This window comes from Erythrolamprus reginae, chromosome 3 (genome assembly GCF_031021105.1).
Source record: "Erythrolamprus reginae isolate rEryReg1 chromosome 3, rEryReg1.hap1, whole genome shotgun sequence".
Classification (NCBI taxonomy): Eukaryota; Metazoa; Chordata; class Lepidosauria; order Squamata; family Dipsadidae; genus Erythrolamprus; species Erythrolamprus reginae.
The window spans coordinates 75,836,951-75,860,781 of record NC_091952.1 but is presented as its reverse complement, the minus strand read 5'-3'; the positions used below and the strand labels follow the sequence as shown (position 1 = coordinate 75,860,781).

Below are 23,831 nucleotides of genomic sequence, written 5' to 3'. Positions count from 1 at the left end.
CTATCAAGCAATGACATCCAGTGGGACCCTGGTAGCAAGCATTCATTATCTGCCATGTATCCTGCCCTTAGGAATAGGGTGTCCCAGAGATCAGTATAGCTTTCACCCTAGAAGAATTCCACAAATTTTTAAAAATGGCTATGCTCCCAAGCCTGGTGTTAAGGTGGTTACTGAGCCCCTGGCAAACTTTATAATATATTATGTGTTTCGTCCAGGGGCACATTGGACTCAGGAGGACCTAGCCCACAACATCAATGGGCTGGAGCTTTGGGCGGTTCATTTGGCCCTTTGACATTTCAGGGGCATAATCCAAAGACAGCATGTTTTGCTTCTCATGGACAATGTAACTATCAAAACTCACATCAACCATCAGGGGGGCTCCCACTCCAGAGCCCTCATGACAGAAGCAGAACAGTTGGGGATTTGGGCAGAGAAACATCAGAGAGGAATATATTGTGGGAGTAACGAATATCCAGGTAGACTATCTCAGCAGATCTACAATAGACCATTCTGAATGGAGGTTACATCCAGCTCTCTTCAGAGAGCTGTCCAGGAGGGTCAGTCAGCCGGTTGTAGACCTGTTCGCCTCCCCGATGAATGCCCAATTGCCATATTTCACCAGGTTTGCAATTGTCATATTTCACCAGGTTTGCCATTGCCATAGCCATATTTCACCAGGTTTGCAATTGCCATATTTCACCAGGTTTGCAATTGCCATAGCCATATTTCACCAGGTTTGCAATTGCCATATTTCACCAGGTTTGCAATTGCCATATTTCACCAGGTTTGCAATTGCCATATTTCACCAGGTTTGCAATTCTGGAGCAGAAGGGACCAATGCTGTCCACAGCCCATGGCCCAGGGAATTACTGTATGCCTTCCCTCCTCTTCCCCTCATTCCAGGGGTCATTCAGGAGGTCTTGTCAGAGAGAGCGGAGATTCTGCTCCTTGTTCCCCACTGGCTCAGGCGCCTGTGGTTCCTAGATCTGGTAGGACTTTCTCAGCCCTGGAAGATTTCTCAGGAGAGAATTTCCCTCAGCTACAAAGTCTTGGTCCATCCAATGGCTCCAACTGACCATCTGGCATTTGAGAGGCGCCTCCTGAGAAAGAACCACTCCTCCTCCAGGATGATTTGGACAATTCAGGCCTCAAGAAGGCCATCAACAAACTGAATTTACAATTCTACTTGGACAGCATTTAATAGCTGGTGTTAAAGGGCATATTGTTCCCACTTCAGCATCAGTGGCACAAGTCCTGGATTTTATCCAGGAAGGTCTGGACAAGGGCCTGTCACACAACACCATCCACAGATAAGTGGCAGCCCAGTGTTGGCACGTGGGGAACATGAATAGACTGTGCTCACCACTCAGTTATTCGGAGATTTATCAAGGGGGTGTCAAACCTGAACCTGCCTTTGATTCACAGGAATTCCACTTGGGACTTATCTAGGGTCCCACATGCCCTAACCTCCACATCCTTTGAGCCACTATGGACTGTCAGCTTGTATTTCCTGACCTTTAAGGTCACATTTCTTAAGATCATCACTTCAGCCAGGCACATCTTGGAGTTGGCAGCTCTTTCAATCAGAAAAGACTTATGCATATTCCATCAGAGCAGGATGGTCCTCAGGATGGATCCCTCCTTCATCCCCAAAGTGAATTCCTGGTTCCACAGGCCCAGTATCCAAATGGGACTACACCTAACTTCTGCTTTTGAATTTAACAATGGGGAATTATTGGCAGCAGCACAGGAATTTTTGACCAGTTTCCATCCACCTTAGATGTATTGAACCGAGCTTCCATAAGTAAGTGATGTGAGACCACATTTGGAGTACTGTGTTCAGTTCTGGAGACCTCACCTACAAAAAGATATTGACAAAATTGAACGGGTCCAAAGACGGGCTACAAGAATGGTGGAAGGTCTGAAGTATAAAACGTATCAGGAAAGACTTAATGAACTCAATCTGTATAGTCTGGAAGACAGAAGGAAAAGGGGGGACATGATCGAAACATTTAAATATGTTAAAGGGTTAAATAGGGTTCAGGAGGGAAGTGTTTTTAACAGGAAAGTGAACACAAGAACAAGGGGACACAATCTGAAGTTAGTTGGGGGAAAGATCAAAGGCAACATGAGAAAGTATTATTTTACTGAAAGTGTAGTAGATCCTTGGAACAAACTTCCAGCAGACGTGGTTGGTAAATCCACAGTAACCGAATTTAAACATGCCTGGGACAAACATATATCCATTGTAAGATAAAATACAGGAAATAGTAAAAGGGCAGACTAGATGGACCATGGGGTCTTTTTCTGCCGTCAGTCTTCTATGTTTCTATGTTTCTAATATGACTAGCTAAATCAGGCCATAAAATGACTTACCTGTTCCAATTCCAATTCCATCAATGTAAACAATTTTATTATGTAAAGCTTAGAAATTGTAATTTTATTTTCAGTTAGCATAGCAGGTTTGTAATTTTTTATTTATTTTTAATGTTAAATTTGTGGAAATGCACCTTTGTTTTCTCTTAAAACTTTATATAAATCACTTTATTGACTAGGGATACATAATTAATTTGTCAATGTTCCACAGGTACAATTTTAAACTGGGGAGAGGGGAACAAACTTTTTAAAAAATTTGTTTCCTCCAGTGCCATATAGCAACCTGGTTCTGCACCTCTACTTCCTGTAGTTTCATCGTGACCAATCCTGTATATGCATTGTTTGGATAGTTCTTTATTAAAACCATGTTTTTGAAATCGATAATTAAATGGATAGAAAGATACATTTTAAACTAATTATGTTGAATGTTAGAGCTTGCTGTGATCAAAACGGATATAAGACATTTTGAATTTGTTGTCTGTTGGGCAGTTAGAAACACAAAGCCTTAAACCTAGTTTGAAAAATAGGTCAAAGTTCTAACAAAGAAATGAAGAAAGTCACCCTAACATCTATAGCAAGGGTGTCAAACTTGATTTCATTGAGGGCCACATCAGGATTGTGTTTGACCTTGGGGGGGGGGGGCATGGCCAGGAGGAGCATGGCCAGCTCAACATCTATGTGTCGGGGGTACCTATGGTGACCTGAGCAATCTGCGAGCGAAAACAGGCTCCTGAGTTCTGTTTTCAGCAACAATGGCCTCCTGCAACCCTCTGCCAGCAAATACCGAGCTTGGAAGGGCTGACCGCCATCCTCACGTGCTCAGTTTTTGCTGGCGGGACATTGTGGGCTGATCCTTTGTTGTTTCCAGGGCAGCTCCATGGGCCAGATCTAAGCACTCCAGGGCCGTGAGCTTGACCTCCCTGATCTATAGCTTTCTGTTCCTCTACCGCACAAGGACTGGCTCAGAAAAAGAGTATCGTATATGTATCAGTATGTTTGGTAAGTTGGGCTGCTGGTAAGAAAACCCACTTTACTTACAAATGAAATTTGTTCTGCTTTAATTTTCAATCCTTGTATCTGCCTGGGCAGCTCAGCACATTGTCGTATTTTGTCTACTTTGGAGTCTGCTTTGGGCCAAGTTAGTGGTTGAATGGGATACCACCAGGGAATACTAGCGCTGTAGGCTAGACAGGGAAATTGAAAAAATTCCCAGAACAAAGCAAAGGCAAACACTTCCATAACTCTGCCAAAAGACCTGCATGCCTGTGTCCATTATCAGGAATTGAGCCTGATGTGAAAGGAGACTTTCCTTTTTATTAGCTCAGTGTAATAAAGATATATTGGTGTCAAAATGTTGTTTAATATATGAAAGATATGTGCAGGTATGTCTACGCCATCCTGACTCTTTGGTGATTTTTAAATACATAATTGAAACAATAAAATCAATACAGTGAAAGTTTTTTCTTTATTAAAAAAAACCCCACTGCTAATTATTTGATATAGTACTGTATTGCTAGAATCACCTGTAATTTGTATAAGTCGACATCTTGGAAAGGCATAAGCTTTAAATAAACCACTTCTGGGTATCAGAAACTAATAAACCAGGACATATTTATATGCAAGAAAAGGCAGAGAGTAAATAATTGCACTGGTGACCAATACTGTAATAATCCTGTTTTACAATATGCACTTGACAGGTTGTAATAGTGCTAATTGAAGAGACTAATTCACACTTGCTTCATTCTATTCAAAGGCAAAATCAGCAGCTTGTTTTGCTTTTGACCAGATGGTCCTGATGAACACCTACTGTGCACTTTAAGTGCTTTACTAGAATTACAAAGGCTGGGGGGCTGCATCCAACTTGAATGATTTGAGAAGAAGTAGGGGGGGGGGAACCCTTCAGTGCTCAATGGATTTGGTGCAACTAAATTAATTCTAGTGGGCCCATTACACATCAAGCCCCCTTTTCAAAGTCCTGAGCCTCCTCGTTTGTTCTGTAGCAAGGAGAAAGTGAAAGGCAGATTACTGCAAACAGAAATTTAAAAAAAAAGTTCTCTGAAAAGGGAGAAAAGAAGCCTTGAAGCCTTTTCATATCATTTTAGGTTTTTCAACTGCGTTATTTTTGGGAAGGGTGGATGTCTGAAAAGCCAATTGGTGGTGGATTTTCCCCCCCTTTGGTTTTTGTTTTAAAGTCCGCTATTTAAGTACCATGAATATAAAAGCAAGAGCAACAGTTGACTGAGTTTACTGTGGTAAAGCTTTGTGTCCCAAGGATGAATCAAATTCATTATAGCAGGCTCCTTGTATTTTAATATGAATGTGAGGTTAGTTTCACAGGACTGTGTTTGTTTAGGATAATTATATTTTAATATTTTTTGATAAACTTACCACTATAGAGATCTGAAATTTTCAACAGAAACCAAATACCTTTATTAATTTTTTTTTAAAAAGAAAGCATTGATTTTGAAACATCCATAAAGTAAAATTAAAAAGGGTGTTAATGTTAATTTCTATGGAAAAGAGAAGCTTTTTCCAATAGCATTGAAGCAGAGATTATTATAACTAATTAGAAGTCACACATCTGTTAGTCTTAACCCTATATGTATATATGTATATGTGCATGTGTATTTACACACATAAATATACACACCGCACAGACACAGACACACTTGTATGTTTACCTAAGTATGTGTATTTATAGATATATAATATATTCTTACAAATATACATCGTTTCTTGTGGTAGGGGTATGTATGAAATATAGTATAAACATAATATACATTGAAATTCTGTGTACTTTTATTGAGACTTGATTTTAGTGAATTTTAATGAATGAGAGTGAATTTTAGTGAAATCAATAAGGTTTACTGCAGAATAGATATGCATAGCATTATGCTGCTTATATTTCAACTACATTAACAGGCAAGTTGTTCTTGGACATACAAAAAAAAGAATTTTAAGTGTGTGACTTTTAAACTGCACCTCATACCTCAAGGGCTTAAAATTGGGCTTTAATTTGAATGATTAATAGAGAAATGTAATTAAACACTATAAAATGTGGCTTACATTTCAGGAATGTTTTTTTAAATGTAAAGAATAATACTTCTGAAAGCATGTCAGTTTTAAAATGATAGGGAAAAAAGGTAAGTAGTTGTAGTTCACAGAGAAGATCGCATTAACAGTGCTATTTCCTTTGCAAATAAATGTGCATTGCTTATAATTTGATATAAATATGAGATCTATATACCTGAATAATACTTTCATTGGCAGATTACATTTTTCTATATTTAACTGTGGTGTAGTATTTTAGTATTGAAAAATATGCATAGTTGGTCTCTACAGATCACTCTCAATATATTTTTAAATATTTCTGTGAAGCAGACATAATGTAATAAGGGAAAAGAAATAAAGAATACAAGTTCATATTTAATAAAAATCTAAAATGCAAGGGATGAAAGCCCATGTCTTTTTCCCTACTGCTAAAATTGGTATCTTTTATGCTATTTTAGATCATTATTAGACATACAGTACTGTATTACTATTTTAGATAATTATTGGATTTATTAATCTGGTCATTTTTCACCTTGCCTTTTAAAAGTAGATTTGTGAAAAAGATGACTTCTTCAAACAATGAATCCATCAAACAATCCAATTATATTGATAAGTAGAGAAGTGCTAATGAACTGCTAATTCTAGTAAAAGTTTCTGTAAATCAGTGTTAAAAATAATTGCAGATTTGAAAGTATATTTTAGTGTAAAGGTTATTTTGCAAGTGTCCTAAATATATGCAAATACAGATAATAAATTAATATAGAGATAATATATGTAATATATAATATGAGTAGAATAAATCTGAAAAGAATGTACCATTCTATTCATCCCATGAACCAAGTAATCTTAGAAATCTAATCAATAAATTTAGAATTATATTTTTAAAAATACAACCATAAGTCAGATTTTTGGTTTGATTAAGATAATTCTTAATCTCATGCCACATTTTCTGTTTAACAAATAAGCATAATGCCAGTGGGGTTTTTTCCCTTTTAGAATGAATATTGATGTATTATTAAAATATCATGATATACTGTAATCATTTTGCTAATTAGGATATCATAGGTAGGATGTCTGTTTTATTTATTTATAGCTGTTTTGCTGTAAGAAGTTTCTTCAGCACCAGTATAGTAGCAGCTATATCACTGTCTCTTTCTTTATGATAAAGAGTGAGTAGTGTTTGTGCATTTTTGTGTACATACATGTAAGGGCATATGCTCTCACACACAAATACACCTCAATTTGTTATAGAACTGAATTGTAGTTATAAGTAGGAGATAAACCATCTTAAAATGATATTGACTCTGATATAATGGGTGGTTAAAGAAGCTCATGTTATATGCAAAGATAAAAATCTTAAAACTCAACATATTAAAATTGTTTTTGTCAATATATGAAAATCGTGGCGCAAATTCAACTCCCATGAAGCTAATTTAAAAGGTAATGTAGTCTCATAATCACCCACAATAAATCCCTGTTACTGTTTTTAAAGCCCTGAGCAAACATTTGCAATCAGTGGCCAAATTTATGCTTTGCTTTGTAGTTGTTGCGTGACCAGACAGAGTGGTACAGGATTGCTTTAAGATTTTTACAGCTGCAAGCGAAAAGCATCTGTTCTTGGGAAATCCGGCATTGTTTAATTTTGACACTGACTCTTCCATGCTGTTTGTACCACCCTCTGGATTAGATTCCACTAAGATGAAATTTAAGTTGTTCCCAGATGCAGCTGTCACCATACATGGCCCTGGTAGATAAAGTGAAGAAGATACATCTTTGTGCTGGGTTATCACAGTGAAAAAATACTTGGAAAAGGAATACTAATATTTTATTTCACATTTAGCTACAACACTAATTGAAAGCAATAGAGAAATATTGAGCAGATATTTTCTTTCCTTCCAATAATAAGGTTATGAAATAAACACTTTGCCCAAGAATTGTGCTAAGAAAAAAAAAGATTTCTTATATAGGTATGTATTGTATTATGTTAAATTATTGTGAAACTTAGTCATAATAGTAATACATAAAGTACTAATATAAATGTATCTGATTTACAGCAAGCTACTGACATTCATTTTTGCTATTGAAGCTTTCCTTACTCTTTAAAGTAGAAATGAATAATCATAACAATTAAATAACATTTAGAATAGAATAGAATTTTTTTATTGGCCAAGTGTGATTGGACACACAAGGAATTTGTCTTGGTGCATATGCTCTCAGCGTACATAAAAGAAAAAGATACATTTGTCAAGAATCATGTGGTACAACACTTAATGCTTGTCATAGGGGTCAAATAACCAATAAAGAAACAATATTAATAAAAATCTTAGGATACAAGCAACAAGTTACAGTCAAACAGTCCTAAGTGGGAGGAAAAGGATGACAGGAATGATGAGAAAAACTAGTAGAAATAGAAGTGCAGATTTAGTAAAAAGTTTAGTAAAAAAATTTTAGCTGCTGGTTTTCTTCTGGAATGTTGATTTTACACCACTGATCCAAAGTATGCGATTGTACATTAAATTATGACTCAAATCTCTCATGGAAAATTCTATTTTCTTTTATATGTAAATATTGTGGAGAGAATGTTCCACAAATGTCAATAAGTACTAAGTTAAAATTAAATATCTGTCTTTAAATAAGTCAGTGAACTACTTTTACCATCAAGAAAAATATGCTCAGGAATCTGATCTTCTAAATGTTAAATGTAGGTGCAGAAAAAATGAACACTTTCCCCAACATGGTGTCATCCAGATTATTGGCATTACAACTCTCAGAATTGGCTGCATGATTAAAAATTCTTTGAGAGTTGTACTCCCAATTCATGCCCCTACTCTCCCTGCCTTCCGTAAAGTTTTTAAAACCCACCTTTGTCGTCAGGCATGGGGGAACTGAAACACCTCCCCCGGCCACGTACAATTTATGTATGGTATGTTTGTGTGTGTGCTTGTTAATATAGTGGGGTTCTTTTTAAAACTATTTTAAATACTTAAAATTATTGAATCTATTTGGATTTGTACGATTGTTTATATTTTTGTTGTGAGCCGCCCCGAGTTCGCAGAGAGGGGCGGCATACAAATCTAAATAATAAATAAATAAATAAATTTGCATATAATAGATGGGAAAGCATAAGAGAGAATGTTGGATTTGGATTTGCAGCAAGAGAAATCCAATTCAGAATCTTCGTTTATACTAAATCTCTTTGTTATAACTGGTAGTCACTGAGTTCATTGATTGTGCAAAGCTATGCTTTATGTAGTCCTCGTTTATTAAATAAGCCATAGTTGGATAGATTTATATATAACATATTAAACCATAAATAAATCATAAATCTCTTTGGCTTGCTCCAGACATACATTATCAGGCTGTCAAAAACAAATTTCAGAAGAAAGTACAGTAATCCTTCGTTTTTCGCGAGGGATGCGTTCCAAGACCGCCTTGCATTAAACAGTCATTCTATAATGTTTCTCAGCTGGAACTACATGTGATATCCTACCAATTTCTTTAATTGAGTACAGTAGTACTGTAGAAGAATTTTATGAATTTTTAATGGATTTAAACTTTTCAATGGATTTAAGCCCCCTTTGGAAACTCGTGAAGTAGTGAATCCGCAAAAGATGAACTGCGAAGTAGCAAGGGATTACTGTAATAGTAAATCATTTCTATATTGTTGCCAAGAAAATAGAATGGATGCTTCCCTGTAGTCAGCAGATGTTACTTTTTATGACCAAACCCACTGCTTTCCAGCTTAGCCTATCTTATAGGGTTTTTGAACATATGGAAAGAAATATCTATAAATACATCAGAGGAGGCTGGACTGTCCCATTGATGATGCAAACAGTGAATTGGAATAATATAGATACATGCATATAATATAGATATGCATATACAGTATACATACATACATATATATATTGAGAGAGAGATAAATATACTGTACATATGAATAAATAATTTTAATACAGTGGCATCAAATATACAATTATTTATGGTGAAATGTTTTTTTCTCTGAAATTAAAATTATATTAAACATATTAAAAATATACATTAAAATTTAAAAGAGCCAGCTAATCAATAACTAAGCATCACTTGAATACAGTATATGTATCTTCAAAATGTAAAAAAATGTCAATAAAAAATGTGTGAGCAAGGCATTTTACAACCTTGGTGTAGCCATATTGAAAACTCTCTTCTCTTTTCTCCACAAACATGCCCACGATATAAGATTAGACAAATGTATCTCTCTCAACTTCTAAACTTTTTGGAACTTAAAGGTTGCAAATTTGTATTTTTACTCCCAAAATATTGTGTTCCTAATTTAGAACAAATATATTAGGATTAAAAATCTTTGTGAAAAAGTAAGCTTGGCACATCTGAAAAAAGATGAATGAAATAGGAATGAAGCTGATTAGTTAGACATAAATAGCTCAAGAGCCATGGTGGGTCAATGGTTAGACTACAGTACTGCAGCAGGCTACCTGTACTGACTGCCGGCTGCCAGCAGTTTGGCAGTTTGAGTCTCACTGGCTGAAGGTGGATTCAGCTTCCATCCTTCTGAGGTGGGTAAAATGAGGTCCCAGATTGGGGAATATGCTGACTCTGTAAACCGCTTAGAACAGATCTGGACAAAGTGCGGCCCGAGGGCCGGATGCGGCCCGCCCGCTGTCTGTGACAGGCCCGCAGAAGTTGGAAGGAAGGAGAAATGGAGAAAGGAAGGAGAAATGGAGGGAGCAAGGAAAGAAAGAAGGAGAAATGGAGGGAGGAAAGAAGGAGAAATGGAGGGAGGAAGAAAGGAAGGAAAGAAGGAGAAATGGAGGGAGGAAGAAAGGAAGGAAGGAAGGAGAAATGGAGGGAGGAAAGAAGGAGAAATGGAGGAAGCAAGGAAAGAAAGAAGGAGAAATGGAGGGAGGAAAGAAGGAGAAATGGAGGGAGGAAGAAAGGAAGGAAAGAAGGAGAAATGGAGGGAGGAAGAAAGGAAGGAAGGAGAAATGGAGGGAGGAAGAAAGGAAGGAAGGAGAAATGGAGGGAGGAAAGAAGGAGAAATGGAGGGAGAAAGGAAAGAAAGAAGGAGAAATGGAGGAAGAAAGGAAGGAGAAATGGAGGAAGGAAGGAAGAAGAAATGGAGGGAGGACTTTTGCAAAAGTCCAATGATGGATGATCTCTGGCGGGCCCGGGACAGGGGTTTATCCTCTGTCCTGGTGCTCCTTGACCTCTCAGCGGCTTTCGATACCATCGACCATGGTATCCTTCTGCACCGGCTGGGGGGGTTGGGGGTGGGAGGCACTGTCCTTCAGTGGTTCTCCTCCTACCTCTTTGGCCGGTCGCAGTCGGTGTTAGTGGGGGGCCAGAGGTCGACTCCTAGGTTTCTCCCTTGTGGGGTGCCTCAGGGGTCGGTCATCTCCCCCCTGCTATTCAACATCTACATGAAACCGCTGGGCGAGATCATCCAAGGACATGGGGTGAGGTATCATCAATATGCGGATGATACCCAGCTTTACATCTCCACCCCATGCCCAGTCAACGAAGCGGTGGAAGTGATGTGCCGGTGCCTGGAGGCTGTTGGGGCCTGGATGGGTGTCAACAGACTCAAGCTCAACCCGGATAAGACGGAGTGGCTGTGGGTTTTGCCTCCCAAGGACAATCCCATCTGTCCGTCCATCACCCTGGGGGGGGAATTATTGACCCCCTCAGAGAGGGTCCGCAACTTGGGCGTCCTCCTCGATCCACAGCTCACATTAGAACAACATCTTTCAGCTGTGGCGAGGGGGGCGTTTGCCCAGGTTCGCCTGGTGCACCAGTTGCGGCCCTATCTGGACCGGGAGTCATTGCTCACAGTTACTCATGCCCTCATCACCTTGAGGTTCGACTACTGTAATGCTCTCTACATGGGGCTACCTTTGAAAAGTGTTCGGAAACTTCAGATCGTGCAAAATGCAGCTGCGAGAGCAGTCATGGGCCTACCTAGGTATGCCCATGTTTCACCATCACTCCGCAGTCTGCATTGGCTGCCGATCAATTTCCGGTCACAATTCAAAGTGTTGGTTATGACCTTTAAAGCCCTTCATGGCATCGGACCAGAATATCTCCGAGACCGCCTCCTGCCGCACGAATCCCAGCGACCGATTAGGTCCCACAGAGTGGGCCTTCTCCGGGTCCCGTCAACTAAACAATGTCGGTTGGCGGGCCCCAGGGGAAGAGCCTTCTCTGTGGCGGCACCGGCCCTCTGGAACCAACTCCCCCCGGAGATTAGAACTGCCCCTACTCTTCCTGCCTTCCGTAAACTCCTTAAAACCCACCTTTGCCGTCAGGCATGGGGGAACTGAAACATCTCCCCCTGGGCACGTTTAATTTATGCATGGTATGTCTGTGTGTGTGTCTGTTAGCATATGGGGTTTTTAAATGTTTAAATATTTTAAATTTGTCTGATTGCTTATGATTTGTTTCTACATGTTGTGAGCCGCCCCGAGTCTTCGGAGAGGGGCGGCATACAAATCTAAGTAATAAATAAATAAATAAAATAAATAAATGCTCATTTTTTAATTGTTCATTGGTTTCATTGGCCTTTCCAAGAAAAATTTAAAGCAACCCCCCCCCACCCCACCTCTCAGGGGGGGGGGGAAAGGGGGGAGGAGGAAGAAAAGGAATCCAAAGCTACTTTCAGGCAAAGCCTCCACTATGTTTTCTCAACTGACAGTGTAGGAATATTTTGAAAGAAAAGTAAAGAACTGCCCAAAAGCAGAAATAAAAGGCACAGAAAACCAGAGAGACAGAAGCTTATCTCCATCTGGAGAAGGAAGGAAGGAAGGAAGGAAGGAAGGAAGGAAGGAAGGAAGGAAGGAAGGAAGGAAGGAAGGAAGAGAAATGGAGGGAACAAGAAATGAAGGAAGGAAGGGGTGGGCAATTAATTTATAATTATAATGTAATTATAATTATATATACATATAATATATATAATATAATATAGAATTGTAATTTATAATTATAATTAACTCAGTTCTACCCAATAATATACAGTATTGGGTAGAACTGAGTTAATTATATTAATCCGGCCTTCTAAAACCATCCCAATTTCTCATGCGGCCCCATGGCAAAATTAATTGCCCACCCCTGGCTTAGAGCTGTGAAGTGGTATATAAGTCTAAGTGCTATTGCTGTTATAACATAAATATGAATAGCAGTAAAATCTCCACATAGCTTATAAACTGTTTTCTTTTCTCAAATGGTATGTGAGGTTATTTTTGTAGTAGTTAGAAATAATTAAAGCTGCAACTTAAAAGAAGAGAGATAATGGTAATAGTCAGCATTTCCATGCAGGAATCCATTCCTGGAATTTCACAGGAAGTTTATATGTTTTTCTGAACCCCAAATATCATTAAATATAATTCATACAAGCAAAAGTACCTTTGGGTTCCTCTGTAATTTTGAAAAAGTGAAATGGGAACCTGAGAGAAAAAGGTTTAAGTGAACTAGACTAGGTTATCAGCCTTAGTGCCTCATGCAATATTACTTGAGGATTTTAACTTTGCTTATTCGCCCTGCAGAAGTAAGTAGAGGTTGAAGATTTGTTTTATTTATTTAATTTATTGGATTTGTATGCCGCCCCTCTCCGTAGACTCGGGGCGGCTAACAACAATGATAAAAACAGCATGTAATAATCCAATCCAATACTAAAATAACTAAAAAAAAACCTTATTATAAAAACCAAACATACATACAGACATACCATGCATAAATTGTAAAGGCCTAGGGGGACATAATATCTCAGTTCCCCTATGCCTGACGGCAGAGGTGGGTTTTAAGAAGTTTACGAAAGGCGAGGAGGGTGGGGGCAATTCTAATCTCTGGGGGGAGTTGGTTCCAAAGGGCCGGGGCCGCCACAGAGAAGGCTCTTCCCCTGGGTCCCGCCAAACGACATTGTTTAGTTGTTTAGATGCTTCTTTCTACACGTGGAGGAGAGCTAACACCCTCTCTTGAGCCATGGTGGAGTAATGGTTAGAGTGCAGTACTGCAGGCTATTTCTGCTGACTGCTGACGGCCTGCAATTTGGCAATTCAAATCTCACCAGGCTCAAGGTTGACTCAGCCTTCCATCCTTCCAAGGAGGGTAAAATGAGGACCCAGACTGTTGGAAGGCAATATGCTGACTCTCCATAAACTGTTTAAAGAGGGTTGTGAAGCACTGTAAAGCTGTATATAAGTCTAAGTACTATTGCTATCCTTCGGCAGGCATCTCTTTCATCCAGCAAGGTGAGAGGCAATCAATTAAGCAGTGCAGAGTGCCCCAGGTAGGTGGGGGAGAGCCCTGGGAGTCCCGGTACAGGCTGTGCATGAATGTCTGTTTAGGACTGACAAGCCTGCTTGGATTTCAGCAGGGTGGATTTTCAGGCCATGAGCAGAGCCTCCCAGGATCTTTCCCCCTCTTGAGGCACATGGTGCTCCTTACCTGGGACTTTTTCCACTTAATGGCCTACATTAGTGAAGGGCTGCAAAACTTTTTACTACCATACACCCGCTTATTCTGTGGATGTGACCAAGTGGGAGTGGTTTGGCAATCATGTGACCAGAGGTGGCTTAAAGGTCATATGACTTGGTGGGCGTGGCTTACCAACCAAGATATGCTGGCTTTGTTAAAAAATGCTATTGCTAACATGTTGTAAGCCGCCCTGAATCTAAGAAGAAGGGTGGCATTTAAAAAACAAAATCAAATAAACAAACAAACAAACAAACAAACAAATAAATAAGTTTTCAAATAGATGCTTGGACTCTTTTTCAGTTGATTAATTCACATTATTTGAATAGTCACAAAAAGGACAAATGATAGACAGCATTATTTCTTGAGGAGCACAGTAACATTTTAAGGTTTTGTACTGAACCCACAAGGTTCAGTATGATAACAGATTAGGCAAGAAGCTCAATTTTCTTTAATTGCTATAAAAGTTCAGTTCTAGGTAATAATTAAAATGATTAAAATGTTTATGGGTAAAACATGCTAGTTAATTATGCCCTATTTTAAGTGTAATTAAGGATTATACTAAGGCACTAGAGAAAGAAGGACAATAAAAAAACCTATTAAGTATTCAATAAATAGTGCATAAACATTGCTCCCACTGTGAACCCCCGCCCCCTTGGGGGCAGCAGCCCATTACTGATCTACACAATAAGTTAGCAACTACAACCAGAAGTCTCAGGATTGTGGTTACGTGACATCTCACTTATTGGCCACTTTGCTTAAGAACTGAGATCTCTGGTTTTAATACTCATTAGTTGAGGACTACTTGTAAGGGATCTATACAATTACTATAGTAGTACTATATACTATGAAAATATAATGCCTGTTTATTATATTTTAGTTGGACAAAATAGTGCATCATACGGCAAAATATTTTCAGCCAAGAGACCTCAAATGAGTAACTTTTGCAGAATGGTTCCAAAATCCAGGAAGGAATTAAAATTTGGCAAGTTTTATCAAACATTTGATTATATAAAATTATCATAAATCATTTTATAACATAATGCAAAAATTTATAAAACATTTCCTTTGATCAAATGCTGATGTCTGTCCTATATGGGTTACTTTCAAGACAGATACATATCTCAATATATTCATGAATTCTGAAGAAACCTTTTTAGTACAATAGAAACTCTACCACTGTTGAAGGCATTGAGGAATCTGGCAAGGAAATATATTTGAAATGATGTCACATGGGTTCTTTAATACAGTTAGTCCTTGACTTACGACCACAATTGAGCCCAAAATTTATGTTACTAGGTGGGAAATTTGTGAAATGAGTTTTGCCCGATTTTACGACTTTTCTTATTGCATTTGTTAAGTGAATCACTGCAGTTGATAAACTGGTAACGCCATTGTTAATCTGTTCCCCACTGAATTTACTGTCAAAAAAGGGGAATCACATGATTTCAGGATCCTGTGATCATCCCAGATATGAAACAGTTGTCAAACATCCGAATGTAAATCACATGACCATGGGGATGCTGTAATGGTCATGTGTGAAAAATTGTCATAAGTCATATTTTTCAGTTCCATTGTAACTTTGAATGGTTATTAAATGAAATGTTTTAAGTTAAGGACTACCAGTACTTATACAATATGTTTTGACTGTGCTTCTGGTCTGGACTATCAATTCATCAAATCTTTATTATGGTTATAGAATGGAAAAGGGAGGGTGGGGTACAAACAATTTTTTTTAAAGCCAAAGAATATTAAAACAAAAAAATACACAAAATTAAAAAAAACCATACACATACTTTAGAATATAGATAGTGTTGTGATTCAGCCTGAGGCTCCTCAGGGACCGGCTGGATCTCTGCCGGATCCATGCCCAGAGGAGGAGGACAGTGAACAGGAGGGGGAGGACCAGGCAGACGGGGGAGAGGAACGTCAGGAAGAGGAGGAGGGAGAGCAGCCTGAGACCCCCGTGGGGGGGCTCTCCCCAGCTAGTAGCCTGGATTCATTGGATGAAGACGCACAGGCTATAATAGACATGAGGCAGTGACGAGCAGCTCAAAGAAGGGGCCAATTAGAAAGGTATTTCCATCCCTGAATTGGCAACAGCTGGGTTTGGGTGTGGTTCTCCTCAGCAGGGTTGAAAAGGCAGGCCCGCCCTTACAGTCTTGTGGAGAGTTATCAATTGGGAGTCCTGTGACCTTGCTTCGATTCTCGGCGTCTCTGATCTTGGCTTGTGGCCTAGAAGTCTGGAAGACTTGGGGGAGGCGTGGGTTTTATTATCTCCAGCGTTGTTTTTGCCAGCAAGAATCCTGTTTTATTGCCTGGCCTTCGTGAAACCTCTGTGAAGCTTCATCGTGTTCCTGTCTGTAAGAACAGTTTTTGTTACCTGTGTTTGCTTTGAATTATATAAACTGCCTTTGCTTTTTACCAGTGTGTCTGGCTACTCTTTTTGGTTGGTGTTGGCGTCTGGGGGGACCCAGACAGAACAGATAGCAAGATATATGTAGACATAGATGTATGTAAAACAAAAGGAAAAAAGGGGATGTATTAAAATATTTTATATAAAAAAGACATAAAAGTTAATACACTACACACTCTTAAGTAACTATTAAAATACTCATTAAAGCTAGTTTGAGGCACAGGTTGTCATCTGACATATTTTAAGCTCTGCTGAACAGAACGTGGCCAACATAAAATTGTAAAAATAATATAAAACTGTTGTTTGCTCTGGATATTTATACAGAAATGGTGAAACGAGGCTAGTGCAAATGTCTCTAAAATACAGGCACTGGAGAAGCAAATGCTGTTTTTTCTCTGCATCTAGAATCTCACAGACATTTTCTTTCTGGGTAGGGAAGTTTCCTATATCCAGCTTGAAGGACAGCTTAGGGGAAGAGATGACGTCAAGCCAGTGTAAAGGCTCTCTGGTGGCTAGATTGGTTAAGTATGTCAGTACCAGTTGGGTTAGGATTAGTTACCTGGCAGGGGGTATCTTAATCATGACATCAGTCTTGCAAGTTGAAAGTACATCTCTTTTCCCCCTTGCCTTTACAATCCAAAAAACTCTGGATATTTATCTGGATATTTATCTATATAGAGCGCTGGTGAGACCACATTTGGAATACTGTGTTCAGTTCTGGAGACCTCACCTACAAAAAGATACTGACAAAATTGAACGGGTCCAAAGACGGGCTACAAGAATGGTGGAAGGTCTTAAGCATAAAACGTATCAGGAAAGACTTAATGAACTCAATCTGTATAGTCTAGAGGACAGAAGGAAAATGGGGGACATGATCGAAACATTTAAATATGTTAAAGGGTTAAATAAGGTCCAGGAAGGAAGTGTTTTTAATAGGAAAGTGAACACAAGAACAAGGGGACACAATCTGAAGTTAGTTGGGGGAAAGATCAAAAGCAACGTGAGAAAATATTATTTTACTGAAAGAGTAGTAGATCCTTGGAACAAACTTCCAGCAGACGTGGTTGGTAAATCCACAGTAACTGAATTTAAACATGCGTGGGATAAACATATATCCATCCTAAGATAAAATACAGAAAATAGTATAAGGGCAGACTAGATAGATCATGAGGTCTTTTTCTGCCATCAGTCTTCTATGTTTCTATGTTTCTAACTAGGAAGAGTAAATGTTGAGAGGTGTATCATACCCACATTCCTTTCTTCTTGGCTTAGCTACAGCTTATCTTACAGTTGTATAGACAGTTGTATAACCTTCCTCCTGTCTCCCAAGGTCATTCCCACATACCATTACAGTTTTCCTTTTATTTTGCTGGTTTATTTGCCTGTTAGACAAAGAATATGTGGTTTTATTTGATGTCATAGCATTCTTCACGTCCATAGGGTGAATCTACCTCAGTGCACCCAGGCTAATCAAACACCCTAAGATTGAAATGCCCAGACTCATGGAACACTAAAATTGGTGGCAAAAAAGGGGTCATTGTGGAGGCTATCCTTTAGTCTGCTAACCATCCTCTTGAGAATCAGGTATCGTTTTATGGATGGTTTCATTATTAGTAAATATTTTTTACAAAAAATACCTATGTTTTATAATGAAAGTACACAAGAATTAAAAAGTCACCTTTTCTCTTCCAATGCCTTATCCTTTAGATTGCCTTTTCTTTTCAAATGCCTTATCCAATAGTGACTATTTTCTATTTTGTTACATCTGTACCTACAATTGCTTTCTGGACATGCTGGGAGAAATCTTTTTTCATAATCATAGTATATGATCATGTATAATATAGATAGAGAAGTAGGGATAGAGAAATAATTGGTAGAAGAAGAAATAATATTGTCTGCATAGGCAGCATTATTTTAGAAAATCAGAGATTGAAAAGTATTCATAGACCTGCCAGAATGAGGAACTTGAGAATTATTTTGAAAGCCCCCCAAAAGGGAGGGGGTATTATAGATGTAGAAAAATGTCCATGTTTTGCTGCATTTAACTTAATTATGTATTTGTGCCCAAAACTACATCCGAACTTCTAGATTTGGACAATGGAGATAGAGAAGTTTGGAAATATTTCATTTTCAACGTTTAAAATCCAGTTGGTTGAAGTTTTTTTCTGCACTGGAACAGTCATCTACAGTGTTGTGCTCAATGTTGCAGCTGCTTGTGGTGATGGTGTGGATGGAATTTCATTGTTCAGGACTGTGGGAGTGTAGCATTCCTCTACAACACAGAATAGCAATGTCTATAGCATCCTCAAAGCCACCGACACCCCACTGTCACTAACCTTCGGGCTTCTTCAGGCTTTCAATGTTAAGCTAATTGGTACTCCAGGCTTCTGTTGCCCCCTGTGCTCATGTCAGTGGCTGTTTTTCTCTGTTGATGCACTCCATGTATCACTGTGTATGCTGCATTATGAACTCCTTGCAGAGGAGTCCAGAACACATTCATCATGTTTGTACGTCTATGTTTTTTAGTGCATACCAGTCTTTTGTTATCGCTTTTATGACCTAATGTTTGCCTGAGAGCCTCTGTGCACCAGATGGCTGTGTTAGCCCTCCATCGTTTCCTCCCTCTCCATCAGTTGTGCTCCCTTGGCCAGGGTGGATTTGTAGGCTGCACTCATGACTGCCCAGCCATTGTGAGCTAGCTACTCTTGTGTATTTATGGAATTTTGTCAGCGTGTTGGTGCACTTTGCTGCTGTGATACAAGTATAATAATAGCAGCTGCTTTGAATCAGTCCTTTTCTTCTTTTCAGTTTTATTTAATATTGAAAGAGTGAATGCAGACCTTTGCAAAATAGGCTTAAATATAAAAAGTATATTAATAAGCGGGAAATGGGGGTAAATATGAAGATCTGATAAAATGATAATGGTACTAGGTTCAAAAATGCCAAAAATGAAGACAAGGCCATAGGCATCCTAATATAAAACCTAATGTAAAGAGTGGACTAAAATCACTGGACAGGTCAAACTGAGGCCGTGCGCCTGAAAACTTTTTGAGAAATAATGTATTTTAAAAGAAATTCTGTCCTGATCAGCAAATAATCTGGAGTGATCTCAGTTGTTAGTGAGAATGCTGGGCTTGGACAAGATTGACTCCAAGTCTCCACTTCCCAATGAAGCTCACAGGATGGTCCATTTATCACAACTACATCACAGGGATTAACATTTGTTTTGTTTCTTAAATTAAGAAAGACATCAGAAGCAGATTTGACCTCTCAGCAAAATTGAGATAGAAATGCAATCAGCAAATAACACTAAATAAATAAAATATCTTCATACATTTAAGAAACAGATCTAATGACATTTGGTGTACAGGTGTTTGAAACCAAGTAACAAATTAAAGAATAAAAACGAGACTGGAAATATATACATTAAACCTGTGTATATATGATTGAAAAGAGATTTTTAGAATGCAATGCAAACACACTTTTTAAAGGTTTCAGTGGAGCCTGAAAACAGATGTATCTCCATTGAAGATGTGGCTGCTGTAATTAATTGACTACTTAAATGAACTGTGTCTTCTTTTAGGCTCACGTGGAAACCTGAAAAAAATTGCAGTTCCTTGTTAAATTGCTGCATCCACATTCAGCACGTTCTAGAACACCTAAATCATTTTTGTAGCACTTACAGGCTATAAGATAATGCTCATAATAAAATTAACAAATGGATCATAAATTGTGCAGTTTATAATAATAAACTAAAATGAAACACTGATCAATGAATCTTAGGGTAAGACAATCAATCAACGAATCAATCTCATTCTTTTATATTTTCCAAATAAATGAACATTTTCTGTAGAAGAAAGAATATAGTAGGGTCTGCTCTTGTCTGAATCTTTGATCTGAAATTGGTAGACATTGGGTCATCAAATGACTGTTCACAAATACCAATACTGTATATTTATTTCATAGGAAAGGATCCCATATAAAAGATACAATGTTACAGTGGCAAGTTCATGTCTCACTCCTATGCCTGTAGATATTCCCTCCTCCCCTATCTTTGTACCATTTAAACAGCAATACCTTGAACAGCTATTTCAAAACAGAGATGATATTGATAGAATGTGTCCAAATTCAATTGATCTACATCTTTGTATATCTTTTCCTCCTTATACACCTTAATGTTTGAGCAAGAATTTTAAGCATAGCTATTTCAACATAGCTTTTTAATAAAAAGTAAAACCTATTTTCCAACTTAATAGTGTGACATTTTAAAATATTGTTGTCAGAACATAGTTATACTACATTTGTTTATGCATTTTGTATGAGTTCTATTTAAAGCATTTTTTGTTAATTTGTTAAATACCTCTTACCAATTGATCTAAGAAAGAATAGGTTGTTGGAATATGAAATCTACCAAATGTTTAATAATTCTTTTTTTAAAAAACTCCTGGTAGGTAGCAAATAGAAGGTTTATGCAGAAGCCTTGTGAGTTAATAGGCTAGATTGGTACAATCCACCAGATCCCGGATTTCATTGGGTCTGTGGACTCAGAATCTTATTCTGCTTGTTTTGCATTCTTGTTGTTTCTTTTTAATATAGATTTCAGCTTCTTGACTGGATGCCCTCTAGACAGATTAGCAAATGAAATTTCAAATCAGTAGTATGAAATCCTTTGAGATTATTGATCAGATTTTGCTGCAACATAAAGGGCATGAAGGTAATGATAGAGTATAGATATACAATAATCTGAGCACAAATCAGCCTTCAATTGTTCTTTGTATTTAATCTAAATTCTTTTAGTAATTAGGCATTTGCATGATTACATATGATCAACAAATTTAGGATGGAGTACTTTACATCTTTAAATATAGTAAAAGTTGAGTTATAGTCTGTATGTATATACAGTACATTAAAAACTGAAATTACACAAATATTTTTAAAAGTAGTTTGGTTGTGGGTTTTAAATGTTGGAATATAATAAAAACATTTCTAATAACACATCTCAGTTTTGCTTTGTGTGTAAAACTCCTTAGTTAAGTTGTACACAGCAATTTCTTGATTGTATAACACTGCATAGCTCAGAGGTAAGATTAGAGAAACCCTGTAGAGTAGATAATACTTGAGGGCATCTACAACCAGAAAAGTATGTGCATTTAGGCATGGGAGGAAGGAAGGATCTGCTTTAAATTTAGTGTAGGGTCACTGAATCATAATGATAGATTAAATAGAGGAGTTGGGACAAAGAATAGGGGTATGCAGTGTGTAGCACTAATACTAGAAGTCTATGCTTTGCAGTAGTTATTTAATGTCTTTTCCCATATGTTTCTGAATAGAGAAGGTTATGGCAGAGATGAGCTAAGGAATAGCTTTGTTAGTAGTTAAATGGAAATAAAATTTTAAAAGAATTCTTTCTGTATACTAAGACTCCTTGTGAGTACAACAGAATAATGTTGGAATGTTTACTATGACAGAAGTTAACATTCACTGTCACACATATTTGTAGTTAATTTGTTATGGACTTTTACTCTTCAAACTTGCAATACTGTTCGTTGTAGCTCTGAAAGCATAAAAGACTTTATGTTCTCCTTGGTTACAATGGAAGTAAGTTTTGGTTATCTTGAGGAACTTAAGCATCTGACAAGCAGAATTTATTATCAGCTGATGGAAATATTAGATGGAAGGAAAATTAGAAGTGAGATTTTTACTAATATTGATCAGCTATAATATTTTGTGTATATGAAACATGTTTTGTCAATGAGAGCATTAATTCTCCTGTGATTTATGAATTGAACTAGTTTATATGTCTTTATGGGCGTGTTTGTGTGAAAAAAACCCCACAGTAAGAGATGCACTCTTGCAGAAGGTGAAATGTTGGAGGATAGAAAAGACAGAATCTTGTTATTTATGCATTTCCTCTAATGATGAAATTAGAATTATATTCCTCCTTCCTTCATTAACTTAAATAGGAGCTACTTCTAATGTATGACTAATATCTCTAAATGCCTCTTTGCCATATCAGTACCCAGCCAATTGACCCATGTAACCTGATCCAACCAACCTATAAATTGGTCAGCTCAGAGCCTTTTTTGAAGAAAAGAAACCACACAATTCTGAAATGTTCCTAGTTCTAAGGCAGATCAACTGGTCAGTGTATATTTCCTAGGCACTACTCATACTGCATTGCTTTCTTTTACTGATGAAAGCAAAACAATAGAAGTAGGTAAGACCCTACTGTGCTTCTCTTTCATTCAGACAAATCATCCTATTGATTCTTTATTCTGCCCATCTGGACCACAGACTCCAAGTTAGTTGAATCCTCAGTACTTTTTGTTTGATGCTTATAACTGCCCAGGAGTTTGAGTACCAGTTGTTATCTTTGATTTCTAGTATTTGTACACTGTTAGTTCAAGGTTGACTAAGAGTTTGCTTGGACCATTGTTTGATCACATTTTCCAGACCTGCCATTCATTCTGTTCCAGAGTTTGACATGTTTTAAGATCAGAAATATTCTATAACTTTTCTTGAAGTCTTATTTTTACATTTGTGAAAGGCTTTGCTTTGTGCACCCAGTAGGAATCTGTAACTTGGTACAATACCTTTAGAAGTCTGACATATGGCATAAAAATATATGAATACCTGTATCTTATCTCATTTTTGCTGCATCATTAAAAGTTTGTCTTATGTGTGAGGTACTGTTTTTTAGACCCCTGGTTCTCTTTGTTAAACAGATTTCTAAATGAAATAACTGAAACCATTTAATCATATTTAATTTAGTTTAATACAGTATCAAATTGCTGGGGCAGCAGTCTCAATAACTCATTGCAATCATATACATTATTCAAGGTCTTTCTTATAACACAATCTTCAAATTTGTTTAAATTGTTTGATATTTTTAAGCCTTGTTTAAATTTATAACCAAATCTTTGAATCTAGATGGGACTTTGCTCCATGGTGAGTTTTTAATTATGTGTGAAGCTCTGTTGAGCAGAAATAAGCTCATGCTGTATTATTCCTCTCTCTTTTTAAAGTGATTAATATAATTCCAGTAACACATCATGTTCACCAGCATTTGAGATTCCTGCCCCATTTCAACACTACTTCAATTACTTATTTGGTAAACTTTTTATTCAAAACATTGTATCAGTCCATGTGCTAGCCATTTTTGTTCAAATCCAATCACAACAAGAAATCACATTTACTTAAATGGTGTAACTGCTGCTTTAATATTCTTCATCAATGTGCAAAATCTTGGGATTGAAGAGACAGAGTTAGAACATCCATCAAATTTCCAGATTTAGTTCGTGTTTATAATGTGTTCTGTCTGGGTCACTCCGGAAGCCAATACCAACCCAAAAATAGAAGCCAGACACACCGGTAAAAGGCAAAGGCAGTTTATAAAATTCAAGAAAAACACAGGTAATAGAAAATGTCCTTACAAACATGAAAATGCTGTATCTTCAGATATATCCACGAAAGCAAAAGTCCATGCAGCAATACAGGATTCTTGCTGCCAAGATGAGGCTGTAGA

At 37.6% G+C, this 23,831-nt stretch overlaps 1 protein-coding gene across 1 annotated transcript in view; it reads left to right on the top strand.

Annotated features, from left to right (window-relative positions):
- Window positions 1–23,831, top strand: part of FAF1 (Fas associated factor 1) — a 227,529-nt gene that overhangs the window by 84,004 nt on the left and 119,694 nt on the right. The gene's annotated exons all lie outside the window — the stretch shown is intronic.